At 46.5% G+C, this 15,322-nt stretch overlaps 1 protein-coding gene and 1 long non-coding RNA gene across 15 annotated transcripts in view; both read left to right on the top strand.

Annotated features, from left to right (window-relative positions):
- The window catches only part of LOC123344354 (ankyrin repeat and fibronectin type-III domain-containing protein 1-like), a 596,720-nt gene that overhangs the window by 536,142 nt on the left and 45,256 nt on the right, over window positions 1-15,322 (top strand). The gene's annotated exons all lie outside the window — the stretch shown is intronic.
- Window positions 1,443-3,652, top strand: LOC123344356. 2 transcript variants are annotated; one of them, XR_006572530.1, is made up of 4 exons: window positions 1,443-1,541; window positions 1,668-1,740; window positions 3,291-3,386; window positions 3,559-3,652. It is a non-coding gene; the product is annotated as an uncharacterized LOC123344356 (long non-coding RNA). The 2 variants fall into 2 exon arrangements; XR_006572531.1 differs by having other exon boundaries at window positions 1,453-1,535.

The following is a 15,322-nucleotide window of genomic DNA, read 5'->3' as shown; positions in this document are numbered from 1 at the left end:
GTGACTGTGATGTTCCACCTTCCTCTTCCCACTCCACTTTTCATACACACCTTCAGCCTCCAAATACCTCCTTATCTTTTTCCTTCCCTGGCTCCCATCTTCCGCTTCTCTTTGCCCACAGTGCCTGTGCAGAACAGATGAGAGGTGCAAAGGGAGTGGGATATTTTGTGCCACTGCACTGCTGGGGAAGCCAACTGGGCCCTGGGGCCTGCAGCTGATGAGTCATTTCTGGTTAGCAAGTGGTCAAACCACCCACCTTTTTTTTCTTTTGTACAAAGAGCATTTTGCAGAGAACTCAGCCTTAAAGCAGTGAATGTTGCCTTGCCCCCATGGGACTCCTGGGAGTGTGACCAGAATGCTAGGCAAACCCTGCCCTCAGTCACACCCAGTGCACGCTCATCAACATCAGTGGGGCTTAATGCGTATAAAGGAGGGTAGAATATGGCCGACCATCTCCTTCCTGAAGTAGTCCCAGGGCCTGTTTGAAGGGTGACCTAAGCATCCGGAAGCTTTGTCCTCACTAGGGAGCTTTGTCCTCACTAGGTGTTTCCAGGGTCAGTCCTGGCATCTGAAGCTCTTGTATAGCGCTCTGGGTAAGGTTCACCCCATGGACCAGCACAGCAACTCTGCACCACCTATCTTGCTCTTCTGCCTGCCCACTACACAAAGGTGAACTTCCCCTGCTCTGCTGTAGCGGGATCTGCTACTCACTGCTCAGCAGCTCCTCCTTGTGGCTCATCTGGGGAATTAGCTCACGACTCTCTGCGCCCCATCCTGCAGTCGCTTAGCCCATTGCCTCAGTCACTCACTCCACAGCCCCTCTCTCACTAGTCAGGAGCTGCAGCACTTCTCCTTTCTGGCTTAGCCCTATGGCCAAATCACACTTGTCCTCCCCTTCCGGGGTCTCACCAGTCTCTTTCCACAAAGTCTCATGCAGTCTCCATATCTAATGGGCTGACTGCGCCACTCCTGCAGTGGCTGGTAGGGGAACCGGGCCCACCCTCTACTCCAGGTTCCAGTCCAGGGACCCTCAAACCAGCAGTTGAGGTCTATGCTCTCTTGGACTTCACTGCTCCTTCCCTGGACAGCTTCCTACACTGCCTTTGTCAGGCTCCGACTCTGCCCCTTGTATCAGGGAGTGTGACTGCAGGCTCACATTCCGGCAGGCTCCCCGCCCCTCAGCCTCAACTCCTGGCTATGTTTCTGCCCAGCAGGTGCAGTGTATGGCTAATTGGCTCTCTTGTCACCTTAACCCCTTCAGTGCTGGTGTGCGGAGAACACCCCATGACACCTATGCAGAGACCAAAGTGCTCTGAAAGTTTCACCAGATTCCTAGGACCAGCATGACTGCCTCAGTGCAGGGGAAGTAGGTGGAGTTACTGCATACCTGTCTCCATACTATGATGCTCTACTATGATGCTCTCCATACTATGATGCTTTCCCCTACTCAACTGGAAAGCCAGGGAGCACTTGTGCAGCAAGTCCCCATCATCAGTCGTCCTCATGGACAATCATCTCCTGGAGCCGCCCAGACAGTACTAGTATAGTAGAAAGCACTCATTGGAGAAATATTTTTAGTATAAAGATTTTATTTACAAAATACAGAACATTTTATAACATCGGAGTAGTATTTTAAACAACTTTTCTCTGGTTCTCCTTTTCTTCAGAGTTCAATAAAACAATGTTCAGCCGTAAGATGCCGTCGCTGTCTAGTGAGGGTGGCAGTGCCTCCAATTCCAAGTAAGCCCTCACCCTTCTATCAGGGGCCTAAGAGTGCTAGCGCTAGACCCAACCCCAAATCAAAGCTAGGAATCTGCCTCCTGACCCACCCAGACCCTTCGGTTGCCATTCATTACCAGAGACTCTGAGCGCCCTGGCCTTCGCAATAGCTTGGATGTAGAGTTGCAGGAATTGCCATTCTCGATAACAGGGAACCCCCTGTGAGCAAACCCATTCACCCTGCCCTGCTATTGAGGTACAGGCAGGTCCTGAACTCACATCACTCATTCCAGACCATTGAAGTTCCTGCATTTTTTTGTCTAGAATTTATTCTTAAACCTTGTTAATCTGGGATCAGACACCAGAGTTGTTAGTAAACATTGCCACTGATTTTACAAAAAGCACTAAGGTTAGGGTTTCTGATGACTCCCTGTGTGTGTTATGCCCAGTACCGCTTACACTTCTGGAACTGATGCTGAGCAGAGACTGAAAAATGTCTCCTTTTCCCCCAAACTGTTGTTCTGTCTACTGGCATCTTTCCTACAACAGAAACCTTTATTCTGTGTGCTATATGCTCAGGCATCTAGAAATGTCTGGTTTTGCCAGAGGCAGTGAGAGAAGAGGCAACTGAAATAGAATTCCCAAGTGTCTCTGTTGTTTGCTGCAGGTCTGTGGAGTTTCAAGCAAATGTACTCTTAAAGCAAATTGTGTGCTTATTTGGGTTTTAAATCTCACTATAACAGCAGACACTGGAGCCAGAGGATTCTGACACCTGCCATATGACAGAGGGAATTAACCATTCATAAGTCCGGCCCACAGTGGGTGACTGAAGCCAAGAAACAGAGACTTGCTCTCCTGTGTGTCCCACTTCTATTACAGGGGGTCAGAAGAAAACTGACTCTTGGGCAGAAATGGAGCAAATTAAGCCACCTGAACTCCTCAGTCTGGAAGGGAGCGTGGCTGAGAACTGTAGAGCTTCCAAATTGTCCTGGAAGTAGGTGGTATTGAAGAGAAATCAGAGAGGGTGAAATCTTCCACAGTGCACAATGCCTGCACCAGAGATGGGGGAGATCAACAATAGATTCCAGTGTGGTCATTACAGGGACTGCAAACAGCTGGAGTCTTTCACAGACGTCGAGAATACTGGGATCCTGGCAAAAATGTCACTTGGGGAAGGCACATTTTCTCTACAAGAAATCAGTGGCCAGTTGAGCCCATTGGTCCTGATGTTACAGATCTATCTAATAAAGCTCAGTCCTGTGCCTCTGAACAGTTAACCATTATACTAATTCGAGACTAAGTGATTTGTGGTATAGTTGATAACTAGGCCAAAGCAAAGCCATTGCATCCTGCCTCTTGGGGCTTCCCAGGCAGTGTGGCTGCAGAGGCCCTCATGATAGGCTTCTTGCATTTTGCACAATCAGACTCTGCGGGGACAGTTTGGAATTGGATCCATGAAATGTATGAGGAGGCAAGGATGTGTATGAATAGGAGTATTGTGGTCAAGTTTCCCTGTGGTAACATTTTGCCATTTTCTAACACTTACTTCCCTTTTCCTTGTCTACATCCAGTATCTATCCAACAGAAAACTTGGCTTGAAGATGCATAGCTGAAGTCTCATCAAGAAAGGAAAAGGTTAACCAGTGGGAGCCGCTGCCTCCCTTTCTGTAAGCTACTCCATGCTAATATTGCCAAGAGATCCTGTCCTCCCAGTGTTTTTCTGGCCTTTGCTTTACACAGGTCATTAGCTGCAAAAGGCACGTTGCAAGCAGAAATGTGCTTCTTTCCTGTAAATGTGAAGTTTTTCATGGGCCTTATCTTTGGCTGTTTTCCTCCTAGCCTATGATCTGGAGACACTGAGAACAAGAATGTCACGCTTCACAGGAACACCGGCAGGCCCGCCCTAAGTCTGACCGCAATATCTCTCACCCTCTTGCTCTTCTGTGCTGGGAACATGGCAGCCTGACTGCAGGTTTAACACATCAGCATGATTAAACTGGCAGTAGCCTTCCAACATTTGGATAAAAAACGGATGTGAAATACACGTTAGAATTCACTGTTCCTGGGGTTTAAATGCATTAGTATGTAATGGGTCTCTTCACTCTGCATGGGACCTCAAACAGATGGATATTTTGTGGCTTTGGCTGCACTTTTCAATGTGCTGGTGCAAGGTACTGACTGACAGCCTGGAACAGCAAAGTGCTCACTTTGTCCTCTACAACACAGTGCAGCTGTGCAAGCTTCTCTCCTAACACCCATACCAGTGTGCCTAGAGGCCTGACCTTGAGGGGCAAGAGAATAGTTTATTCCTCATGGCACGTTCGGCCTCTGGTCTCTCCTGGCACTACCCACAAAGGAACTGTTGAAGGTGCACTTGCTGTGAGTATTTCTTTCCCCTGAGGCAACCAATTCACTTTGCGTAGGCCATTGATCAGCCAATAGATGTCTTGTGCCAAATTCAGACCAATCAGCTAGTTTCAAAAGGTGCCAACCTCCTGAGTTTTATCCAGGGACCCCTCTCAAGGAGAAGCTTTGGATGACAGTGTGCATGAGGGAGTATGGGTTAAGCAAGAATTCCTGGGTTCCGTTCTTGGCTCTGCCACTGACTTGCTGTATGGCGTTGAGCAAGTCACTTCCTCTTTGTGTACTTCAGTTTCCTCCTCTGTAAGATGGGATCAATGAGCCTTCCTTACCTTCCTGAGGCTTGTGAGAATGGATTGACATTTGTAAAGCTGTGCCAGGTCCAGGTGTGATTATTACCTGGGATTGTCATCCAGATATGAGCTCCTCTTCCTCAGCACTGTGACCACTTCCCAAGGAATTCCAGGCCTTCTGAGCCATTGCGGCTGGGCCGGGTGCATTGCCGGGTGCCTCTCTCTGACAGCTGTCCTCTAGCGTGCGTCTTCTGCACCAGATGGGTGGGCACACACAAATCTCAGGGTGAACTGCAAAAAATAAAAGAAGCAGGGCCAAATTCAGAAGTAGTGTGTGAGGAGCTGTACATTACACGTCAGTAACTGGGTATATAGGAGTGCATGTCATGTAACTTACATGCTAAGGGACCAGAAGAGAAAGATATAGCAGGAAAAGCAACTAAGGAGAGAGTGAAGTTATACCAACCTGGACTCCCCCCTACTAACTGACATGTAGCTTACCAAACCTCTGGCTCGCTCTGTACTTTACCTACTTAATAGCCCCCTTGTTTGTATCTGTGTGTTTGTAACATGACATCACTTTGTATTTAGGTATGTATGTGGCTCCCATTGCCATATTATCTGAGCACCTTCCAAGCCTTTGTGTATTTATCCCACAGCACACCTTGGTAGGTAGGAAAGTATATTCTCCCCATTTTATAGATGGGCTCCAAGTGAGTTGCCCAAGGTCACATAGGCAGTCTGTGGCAGACGGGAACTGAATCCACATCCCTCGAGTCCTATATCAGTGGCTTAACCCCAAGATCATGCTTCCTTGCTTCCATATCTGAGTTCAAGTTTTAGGATTTATAAAATCCTTTCATTTATCAGCAGGTGCTTGAGGAGAGGGAGAATGGGGAGGGGAAGAGAAGATGAGAGGAGTGGGAGACTTACAGTACTGTACCCACTGAGCCAGGTTTTCACACTCACAGTCTCTCTCTCTCTCTCTCTCTCTCTCTAGCTGCCTATACATCTCAGCATGAGCAAAATCGATAGCTGAGATGAGGCCCTACTGACAATAGGTGGGTCCCTCATAAAACAGTATAAGTATTATGTCACCATTCCACCACTTGGCAATGAGCTGTTCATGGGACAGCCAAGGAAGGATGGGGAGAAAAAGAGCAGCATCAGTGCTGCCCATACTGGGGCAGGCTAAGAGTTAATACCCTCCAGGAGTGGAAGTGGCAGTGGTGGGTGAGATTTTCAAAAGTGATGTAGGCAACCAACGTTCCCTCTTAATTTTTTCCATCCATGTGTGGAATTAATTTTGTTATGTGCACCAATATCGAGGTAATGTGCGGATGTGTGCCACCAGTTGAAACAAAAAACCTAGATATAATATGTATTTTTAAAGTTACCATAGGTATGGAAGAAGAAGAAAGAATATTAAATAGGGCTGTCAATTAATCGCAGTTAACTCGCATGATTAACTAAAAAAAATTAATCGCAATTTAGAAAATTAATCGTGATTAATCACACTGTTAAACAATAGAATACCAATTGAAATTTATTAAATATTTTGGATGTTTTTCTACATTTTCAAATATATTGATTTCTATTACAACACAGACTACAGAGTGTACACTGCTCACTCTATATTATTTTTATTACAAATATTTGCACTGTAAAAATAATAAAAGAAATAGTATTTTTCAGTTCACCTCATACAAGTACTGTAGTGCAATCTCTTTATCATGAAAGTGCAGCTTACAAATGTAGATTTTTTTTGTTATATAACTGCACTCAAAAACAAAACAATGTAAAACTTTAGAGCCTACAAGTCCACTCAGTCCTACTTCTTGTTCAGCCAATCGCTAAGATAAACAAGTTTGTTTACATGTATGGGAAATACTGCTGCCCGCTTCTTATTTACAATGTCACCTGAAAGTGAGAACAGGTGTTGCATGGCACTTTTGTAGCCAGCGTTGCAAGGTATTTACGTGCCGGATATGCTAAACATTCATATGCCCCTTCATGCTTCGGCCACCATTCCAGAGGACATGCTTCCATGCTGATGATGCTTGTTAAAAAAACAATGCATTCATTAAATTTCTGACTGAACTCCTCGGGAGAGAATTGTATGTCTCCTGCTTTGTTTTACGCACATTCTGCCATATTTTTCATGTTTTAGCAGTCTCAGATGATGACCCAGCACATGTTCATTTTAGGAACACTTTCACTGCAAATTTGACAAAATGCAAAGAAGATACCAATATGAAATTTCTAAAAATAGCTACAGCACTTGACCCAAGGTTTAAGAATCTGAAGTGCCTTCCAAAATGTGAGTGGGACGAGGTGTGGAGCATGCTTTCAGAAGTCTTAAAAGAGCAGCACTCCGATGCAGAAACTACAGAACCCAAAACACCAAAAAAGAAAATCAAACTTTTGCTGGTGGCATCTGACTCTGATGATGAAAACGAACATGCGTCGCTCCACTCTGCTTTGGATCATTATTGAGCAGAACCCATCATCAGCATGGATGCATGTCCTCTGGAATAGTGGCCGAAGCATGAAGGGGCATATGAATGTTTAGCATATCTGGCACATAAATATCTTGCAACGCAGGCTACAACAGTGCCATGTGAACCCCTGTTCTCATAAATTCATAGAATATCAGGGTTGGAAGGGACCTCAGGAGGTCATCTAGTCAAACCCCTGCTCAAAGCATGACCAATCCCCAACTAAATCATCCCAGCCAGGGCTTTGTCAGGCCTGACCTTAAAAACCTCTAAGGAAGGAGATTCCAACACCTCCCTAGGTAACCCATTCCAGTGCTTCACCACCCTCCTAGTGAAAAAGTTTTTCCTAATGTCCAACTTAAACCTCTCCCACTGCAACTTGAGACCCTTACTCCTTGTTCTGTCATCTGCTACCACTGAGAACAGTCTAGATCCATCCTCTTTAGAACCCCCTTTCAGGTAGTTGAAAGCAGCAATCAAATCCCCCCCTCATTCTTCCCTTCTTCAGACTAAATAATCCCAGTTCCCTCAGCCTCTTCTCATAAGTCATGTGCTCCAGCCCCCTAAGCATTTTTGTTGCCCTCCGCTGGACTCTTTCCAATTTTTCCACATCATTCTTGTAGTGTGGGGCCCAAAACTGGACACAGTACTCCAGATGAGGTCTCACCAATGCCGAATAAAAGAGAATGATCACGTCCCTCAATCTGCTGGCAATGTTCCTACTTATACAGCCCAAAATGCCGTTAGCCTTCTTGGCAACAAGGGCACACTGTTGACTCATATCCAGCTTCTCTTCCACTGTAACCCCTAGTTCCTTTTCTGCAGAACTGCTGCCTAGCCACTTGGTCCCTGGTCTGTAGCAGTGCATGGGATTCTTCCATCCTAAATGCAGGACTCTGCACTTGTCCTTGTTGAACCTCATCAGATTTCTTTTGGCCTGATCCTCTAATTTGTCTAGGTCCCTCTGTATCCTATCCCTACCCTCCAGCGTATCTACCACTCCTCCCAATTTAGTGTCATCTGCAAACTTGCTGAGGGTGCAATCCACGCTATCCTCCAGATCATTAATGAAGATATTGAACAAAACTGGCCCCAGGACTGACCCTTGGGGCACTCCGCTTGATACCGGCTGACAACTATACATGGAGCCATTGATCACTACCCATTGAGCCCGATGACCTAGCCAGCTTTCTATCCATCTTACAGTCCAATTATTCAGCCCATACTTCTTTAACTTGCTGGCAAGAATACTGTGGGTGACCATATTGAAAACTTTGCTAAAGTCAAGGAATAACACATCCACTGCTTTCCCCTCATCCACAGAGCCAGTTATCTCCTCATAGAAGGCAATTAGGTTAGTCAGACATGACTTGCCCTAGGTGAATCCATGCTGACTGTTCCTGGTCACTTTCCTCTCCTCTAAGTGCTTCAAAATTGATTCCTTGAGGACCTGCTTAATGATTTTTCCAGGGACTGAGGTGAGGCTGACTGGTCTGTAGTTCCCCAGATCCTCCTTCTTCCCCTTTTTAAAGATGGGCACAACATTAGCCTTTTTCCAGTCATCCGGGACCTCCCCCGATGAGTTTTCAAAGATAATGACCAGTGGCTCTGCAATCACATCCGCCAATTCCTTCAGCACCCTCGGATGCAGCGCATCCAGCCCCATGAACTTGTGCTTGTCCAGTTTTTCTAAATACTCCTGAACCACTTCTTTCTCCACAGAGGGCTGGTCACCTCCTCTCCATACTGTGCTGCCCAGTGACTGGGAGCTGACTTTGCTCGTGAAGATAGAGGCAAAAAAAGCATTGAGTACATTAGCTTTTTCCACATACTCTGTCACCAGGTTGCCTCCCCTATTCAGTAAGAGGCCCACACTTTCCTTGACTTTCTTCTTGTTGCTAACATACGTGAAGAAACCCTTCTTGTTACTCTTAACATACCATGCTAGCTGCAACTCCAAGTGTGATTTGGCCTTCCTGATTTCACTCCTGCATGCCTGAGCAATATTTTTATCCTCCCCCCCGGTCATTTGTCCAATCTTCCACTCCTTGTAAGCTGCTTTTTTGTGTTCAGCAAGGATTTCACTGTTAAGCCAAGCTGGTCGCCTGCCATTTTTACTATTCTTTCTACACATCGGGATGATTTGTTCCTGCAACCTCAATAAGGATTCTTTAAAATACAGCCAGCTCTCCTGGACTCCTTTCCCCCTAATGTTATTCTCCCAGGTGATCCTGCCTATCAGTTTCCTGAGGGAGTCAAAGTCTGCTTTTCTGAAGTCCAGGGTCCGTATTCTGCTGCTCTCCTTTCTTCCTTGTGTCAGGTTCCTGAACTCAACCATCTCACTTTCAGGTGACATTGTAAACAAGAAGCGAGCAGCATTATCTCCTGCAAATTGTAACCAAACTGGTTTGTCTGAGTGACTGGCTGAACAAGGAGTAGGACTGAGTGGACTTGTAAGCTCTAAAGTTTTACATTGTTTTATTTTTGAATGCAGTTATTTTTTGTACATAATTCTACATTTATAAGTTCAACTTTCACGATAAAGAGATTGCACTACAGTACTTGAATGAGGTGAATTGAAAAATACTATTTCTTTTGTTTTTTACAGTGCAAATATTTGTAATAAAAAAAGAAAGTGAGCACTGTACACTTTGAATTCGGCATTGTAACTGAAATCAATATATTTCAAAATGTAGAAAACATCAAAAAATATTTAAATAAATGGTGTTCTTTTATTGTTCAACAGCACGATTAATCACGATTCATTTTTTTAATCGCTTGATAGCCCTAATATTAAAATAAGGGATAATTAACAATGCTGATGCTCACCTCACAGCACAGCCCAGGTGGGGAAAGTGGGGAATACAGGGAGCCCTGGTGTTGTGTGCGTTGGGGGGACTGTGTGAGGGAGACTGTGTGTGTGTGTGTGTATGTTCAGGGCCATCCATAGCTATTCTGGGACCCTACGCAGCCCCCCCCCCCAGGCCTCCCAAGGGGGGCTGACTTGAGGGGGCAGGGGGGAACTACCCCCCAGCACTCACCGGTGAGAGCAAACATGGCCCTGCTGCAGTCCTCAGGGGAGTGGGAGCGGGGTAGGGGCAAAGGCTTTGGGGAAGGGATGGAGTGGAGGTGGGGCTGGGGCAGAGCAGGTGTGTAGCAGAGAGGGAACACTGGCACCCAGGTCAAGTAGGTGGTTTTGAAACTCCCAGCCAGGACCTCTGTGCAAGCGTTTTATCTCATGGGTGGTGTAGGAGAATCCCAGAAGATAGCTGAGCAGTTCTGATAGGTGAGATCATAAGAGACCCACTGGGACAGCACTTGGATTGAAAGCTCTTTGGGACAGGGACTGTCTTTTTGTTCTGTGTTTGTACAGCACCATACAAAATGGGATCCTGCTTCTCCTTGGTGCTACTGCACTACAAATAATAAATAACAATAATGAGAGAGGACCTCTTTGCTGCATCTCTGGCTGAAAAGGCTTTTCCCTGAAGCACTCACATAGGAGCTAATGGGGTCCTATTAGCCATTCATGCCCTTGTTAAGTCCTACAGCAGTGAAGGATTTGTTTTCCAAATTAGCTGGTATCCTGCATGCACGATGTACCCCAGCTTCCCTTTCCTCTCTCTCCAGAAGTATGTCTGTATTCTCCTTTCCTGTTGGCCTGAAACATACTGTTGACGTTGAGCAGGGTGAGATGATGCTGTAAAGCTGACTAAGTGTGAGGCCTGGCTCTGGGCTGGTCTCTAATTGATTAGCTGAGCACACATGTTTATTCACTTGCCTAGTGGGACTACATCTACTGACAGTGCTTACAGCACCTCATTAGCTGCACTAAACCTAGACAAGTTAGGGCTAACAATGGAGAGCTCTGCAATAACACCACCCCCGCCAACCGCTAAACTGCTGTCTTTCATGCTCCTAGGCCTACTGCAGCTGTTGACCTCTGACTGATAGCTCCCGCCACCAATTCACCATTCTTTGCTCTAGCTAAACAATATATCAGCCCTCTTCCAGCAGGGTATTCTGCACCGAGTGCTGTTGAGAAAGGGGTGGCCATACAGAGGAGAAAGTGCAGGGACTGTACCTTTCTCTTGACACACACACATTTATTTTAGACAGAACTGGTAGACACCAGTTGTCAAGATTGTCCAGCATTTTCCACTATAAGCTCCTGCGTACAGAGGCTTATACCTTTGTCAAACTTGAATTATTTGGGCTGATATTTCCCATGCTTGCTTTCTGCCTCAGGTAGAATGTTTACATAATGTTTCAGCAGAGAGCCGGTGGAAATGGGTAGCTTTGCCAGTGTTAAAATGTTTTTTTTTCAGTCTCTCTTTGAAGACTTCTGGTGTGGAGCATAATCAGCTTTCCAGCTTTCTTCTGTCTAGCAAATACTTGTGTAAGCCACTGGCAAAATATTTGTTGTGTCACCTACGTTGCCTGGACCACAGATCAGATCTGCCAGTGGGTCTTTTAGCCAAATGACAGAGATCTGTGCTGTGTCATAGTCATCGAGTTTAAGGCCAGAAGGAAACACTAGATCATCTGTGGTTCTAAAGGTCCTGGGTTCAGAATCCTGTTGAGGACAGGCGGGGCTTACATATATACAAAGTCATGTTAAAAGAGCATAAAGCTTGCAAAGTTGAGCATTTAAGTTAGGAATGCCAGAATGAATGTTGCCTATGCAACCTTAGTTTTGAGCTCCCGGTGTGTGTGCCTCATCGTGCAGCCGTTTCTTATGGACAATCTAAGGCCATGTCTACACTACATGCACTGAAGCATCATAGCTACAGTGCTGTAACTATGCCGTTGTAACCCTGTAGTGTAGACAGGAACTACAGCAATGAGGACTTTTTTTCCATCACTGTAGGAACTCCACCTCTTGTTTCACCCCCATTCTTCCATTGACCTAACTGCATCTACACCGGGGGTTAGGTTGGCATAGTGATGTCACTCCACGTGTGGATTTTTCACACCCCTGAGCACTATAGTTATGTCAATCCAAGTTTTAAGTGTGGACCAGGCCTTAATCATGTACAAAATGTTCTACCAGACTCCTGCTTTGTGGAGTGCACAGGATGATGAGTGAGGCAAAGTGTTACAAGAAGAGAAGCGAATGTTTTCCTGTGTTGAAGGCATTGTGCTGGAACCTAGGATTTCTGGGTTCTGTCCCTAGCTCTGCCACAGGCTTTGTGTGATGTTCACCAAGGCAATCATCATGCGAACGCAGAAGGCGGCCTAAGTAAGTTCACAGGCAGCTTTCATTCTGGCATTTCCTAACTTGCAAGTGTTTTACTTCACAACTGTAACATTCTTTGAGCATAGTTTTGTGTAGGTGATGCTAGGAAGGGGCGTCTTTCCTCTTGCTCAGTGTCCTTGTTGAAGCTGGAGGGTTCTTCCCCAGCAGCAGTTGCTTCTGTTGTATAGCCACCGGGCTTGAGGTGTTGCAGCACCAAGAAGCATGAGCCAGAACTCCCAGAACAGCCTGTCAATGCTGCTTTTTAAATAGCCAAAGAGGGCCACTGTTTCTGGGGATGAGGGGCACAACAAAATCAAGTGGAAAGAATGGAGAGATGAGAAAGCATCAGTTGGTGGGAGGTTTAAACTGAACGTTTTAAGGTCTGACACATGGAGAAACACTGGGGGAACAATGAATCCAGGTGCTGTATAACCTGTGCAACCCTGTTTATACCAAGGTCTTGCAGGACTCAGATCCTTTGCACAAATAGACACTTAGCTGTAGAGAAGTTTGCTGCAAAAAGATCTATTTAACAGTATGGTCGGTGTGCTGCGTAATGCCCCCCTATGTTGTTGTAGTTTTATTAATTAGTATTACATTAATGCCCAGGGGAGGGATAGCTCAGTGGTTTGAGCATTGGCCTGCTAAACCCAGGGTTGTGAGTTCAATCCTTGAGGGGGCCACTTAGGAATCTGGGACAAAAATTGGCCCTGCTAGTGAAGGTAGGGGGCTGGACTCAATGACCTTTCAAGGTCCCTTCCAGTTCGGGGGGGGGACGGGACACACCAATCAAGAATCAGGGCCCAATTGCACTAAGGACTGTACAGACAAGCAACAAAGAAGACAGTCTCTGCCCCAGGGAGCTTTCAGTCTAGTGATATTTAGTGCCTCAAACTCATCCTGGGTCTAGTGCCACTGGAGAGACACCAGATATGCATTTGGCACAGTAACACCTATGAGCATTTTCATTGTTTGGTATTTGTGGAACGTTAACAGTAGATCAGTAGGTTCCTCTGGCCTTCTACTCTGTATAGCCAAGTGGAAAGGGCACTGGAGTGAGATTCAGAGACCTGCTTTTAGTTCCTGGTTTTGCCATGGGCCTGCTGGGTGATCTTGGGCAAGTCACTTTACTTCTCTGTGCCTCTGTTTCTGTAAAATGGGGATAAAGATACTGACCTGCTTTATAAAGCAGTTGGCGAGCTAAAGATGAAAAGCACAGTATAAGAGTTAGGTAGTATTGTTGTTATATTCTAAACCTATTTGATAGCGAAAGGGACAGAGTTTGCTGAGTTCATGCAAATGCAAGGTGGTCTTAGTTTCATCAGTAGCATTATCTCATCTGGGGTCTCTTGTGTTTAGGCCAAGCCTCAGGAACCTGTCTGAGGCATTGGGAGTGGCTCAGGCCGGCAGCATGTCTTCACAGCGCAATCCCTCATGGCACCTTCTGTAGCCATGAAGACTTGCCGATTAAGCTGCCTGCTCCAAGCAGGCTTGTGTTACCACAGCAACTCCTGCAACAACCTGCTCCAGTGGCCTCCCCCATCCTGTTTTTAAGAACTGTGTCTCAAACCCCTCACCCAGGCCAGGGGAAGAAACTGAGCTGTAGGTTAATGAGTCTCTGCCTCCCTCTGAACTGCTGCTAGCATGTGGCATCCAGGTGGTGACCAGCCAGCTGAGACTTCCCAAACTCATCTCTTTAGCCCTCACTGTGAATCTGCTCATTACAGGCTTGATCCACGGTCCATCGAAGCCAGAAGGAGTTTGTTTGTTTTCCCTTGACTTCAACCGTCTTTGGATCAGGCTTTTAATGATTCGGTGCCTGCATTTGATACATTCCTCTGAGCATAGTTTGCTCATGTCCTTTACCAACACAAAGCAGTGCTTCCTCCCAGCAGGCTGACAGGGTAGTATTTCTTCCTGGAACAGGTGTAAGAATTCCCACCTCCCTTCCTGCCCACCCACTCCCGCCCATGTTTTATGTGCAGCTGTTTTGATTTAGCCACCTTGGTGCTGGCAGGCCAGACTTTCCTTATGCAGCACTTGAAACCTATTTTGGCATGCTGGGGATAGGGGTGAAGCACAGTTTATAATGCAGAGCAGGCATTCAGGCAGCTGCCTGTCTGTCTCTGTCTAGGCTGTGGTACCTGAATACCTGGTATCCAAGGCTTTAGCCAGTGCCATCACAGGTGACCCAGGGCTGTGGCCCTTTCATCAGGCCGGAGCCTCAGTTTGTAGCCATTCTGAAGGCCCCAAGGCAATTGTGGAACTACAGTGTTTCATCATATACTTATATTGGGGGGTGGGGTGGGAATGGACCAGTTGTACTTGTTGCTTAGTCCTGTTTCCATCAGGTTCCATTTCAAAGCAAAAAAACACTCGCCAGCCTAATTATACTGTAGTTAAAACCCCTCCTAAATAAATAACTAAATAAAACAATATCACATACTGTAATTCCAATTGCAGCCTCAATTAGGACTCCTTCCCAATACAATCATAAAACTTCAGTACAAAAACAAACAACCAAACCAAGCCACATTCAAAGCCTGACAGCATCCTTTCAAATGCTTTTTAAATAACCTAGAGTGTGGGGGACACATCAAGATGAAAGATATGTATGGGATTGGAGAAGGAGGGGAACGATAGGGGATGGGATAGTGGCAAGGAGCGAGGAGGCAGATTGGGGTCTGTGAGGGGGGTGATGGGGGATGGGATAGTGGCGAGGGGGGTTGGGGTCTGTGAGGGGGATGATGGGGAATGGGATAGTGGCAAGGGGTGAGGAGGGGGTTGGGGTTTGTGAGGGGGATGATGGGGGATTGAGGTCTGTGAGGGGGATGGGATGGGGGCAAGGAGGGGGATTGGGGTCTGTGAGGGGAACGATATGGGATGGGATAGTGGCAAGGGACGAGGAGGGGCTTGGGGTCTATAATGAAGAGGGAGGTGACTGAGTGGTTGGCCAGGTACATTAAGCAGTGGATGGATGGTGGCTTTGTTCGGAGCTATGCTAGTGCTGGGATGTGGAACATACTGAATGAGAGCGAGCAGGAACTGGAGACTGTTTCCTGCTCAGCCGTGCAGAGGAGGTGGCGTGCTTTTGCTTTTCAGCATGGATCTGAGTGAGTGCAGTGGAGGGGTTGGAATGTGTGTCCCTGGTAGCCCTGGGTTGCACCATTTCCAGCCAGGCTGGTGCCGCGATTCAGGTTTCAGTGTGGACA

Source organism: Mauremys mutica, chromosome 11, assembly GCF_020497125.1.
Source record: "Mauremys mutica isolate MM-2020 ecotype Southern chromosome 11, ASM2049712v1, whole genome shotgun sequence".
NCBI lineage: Eukaryota > Metazoa > Chordata > Testudines > Geoemydidae > Mauremys > Mauremys mutica.
The sequence above is the reverse complement of the archived record's forward strand: the minus strand, read 5'-3'. Positions and strand labels throughout refer to the sequence as shown.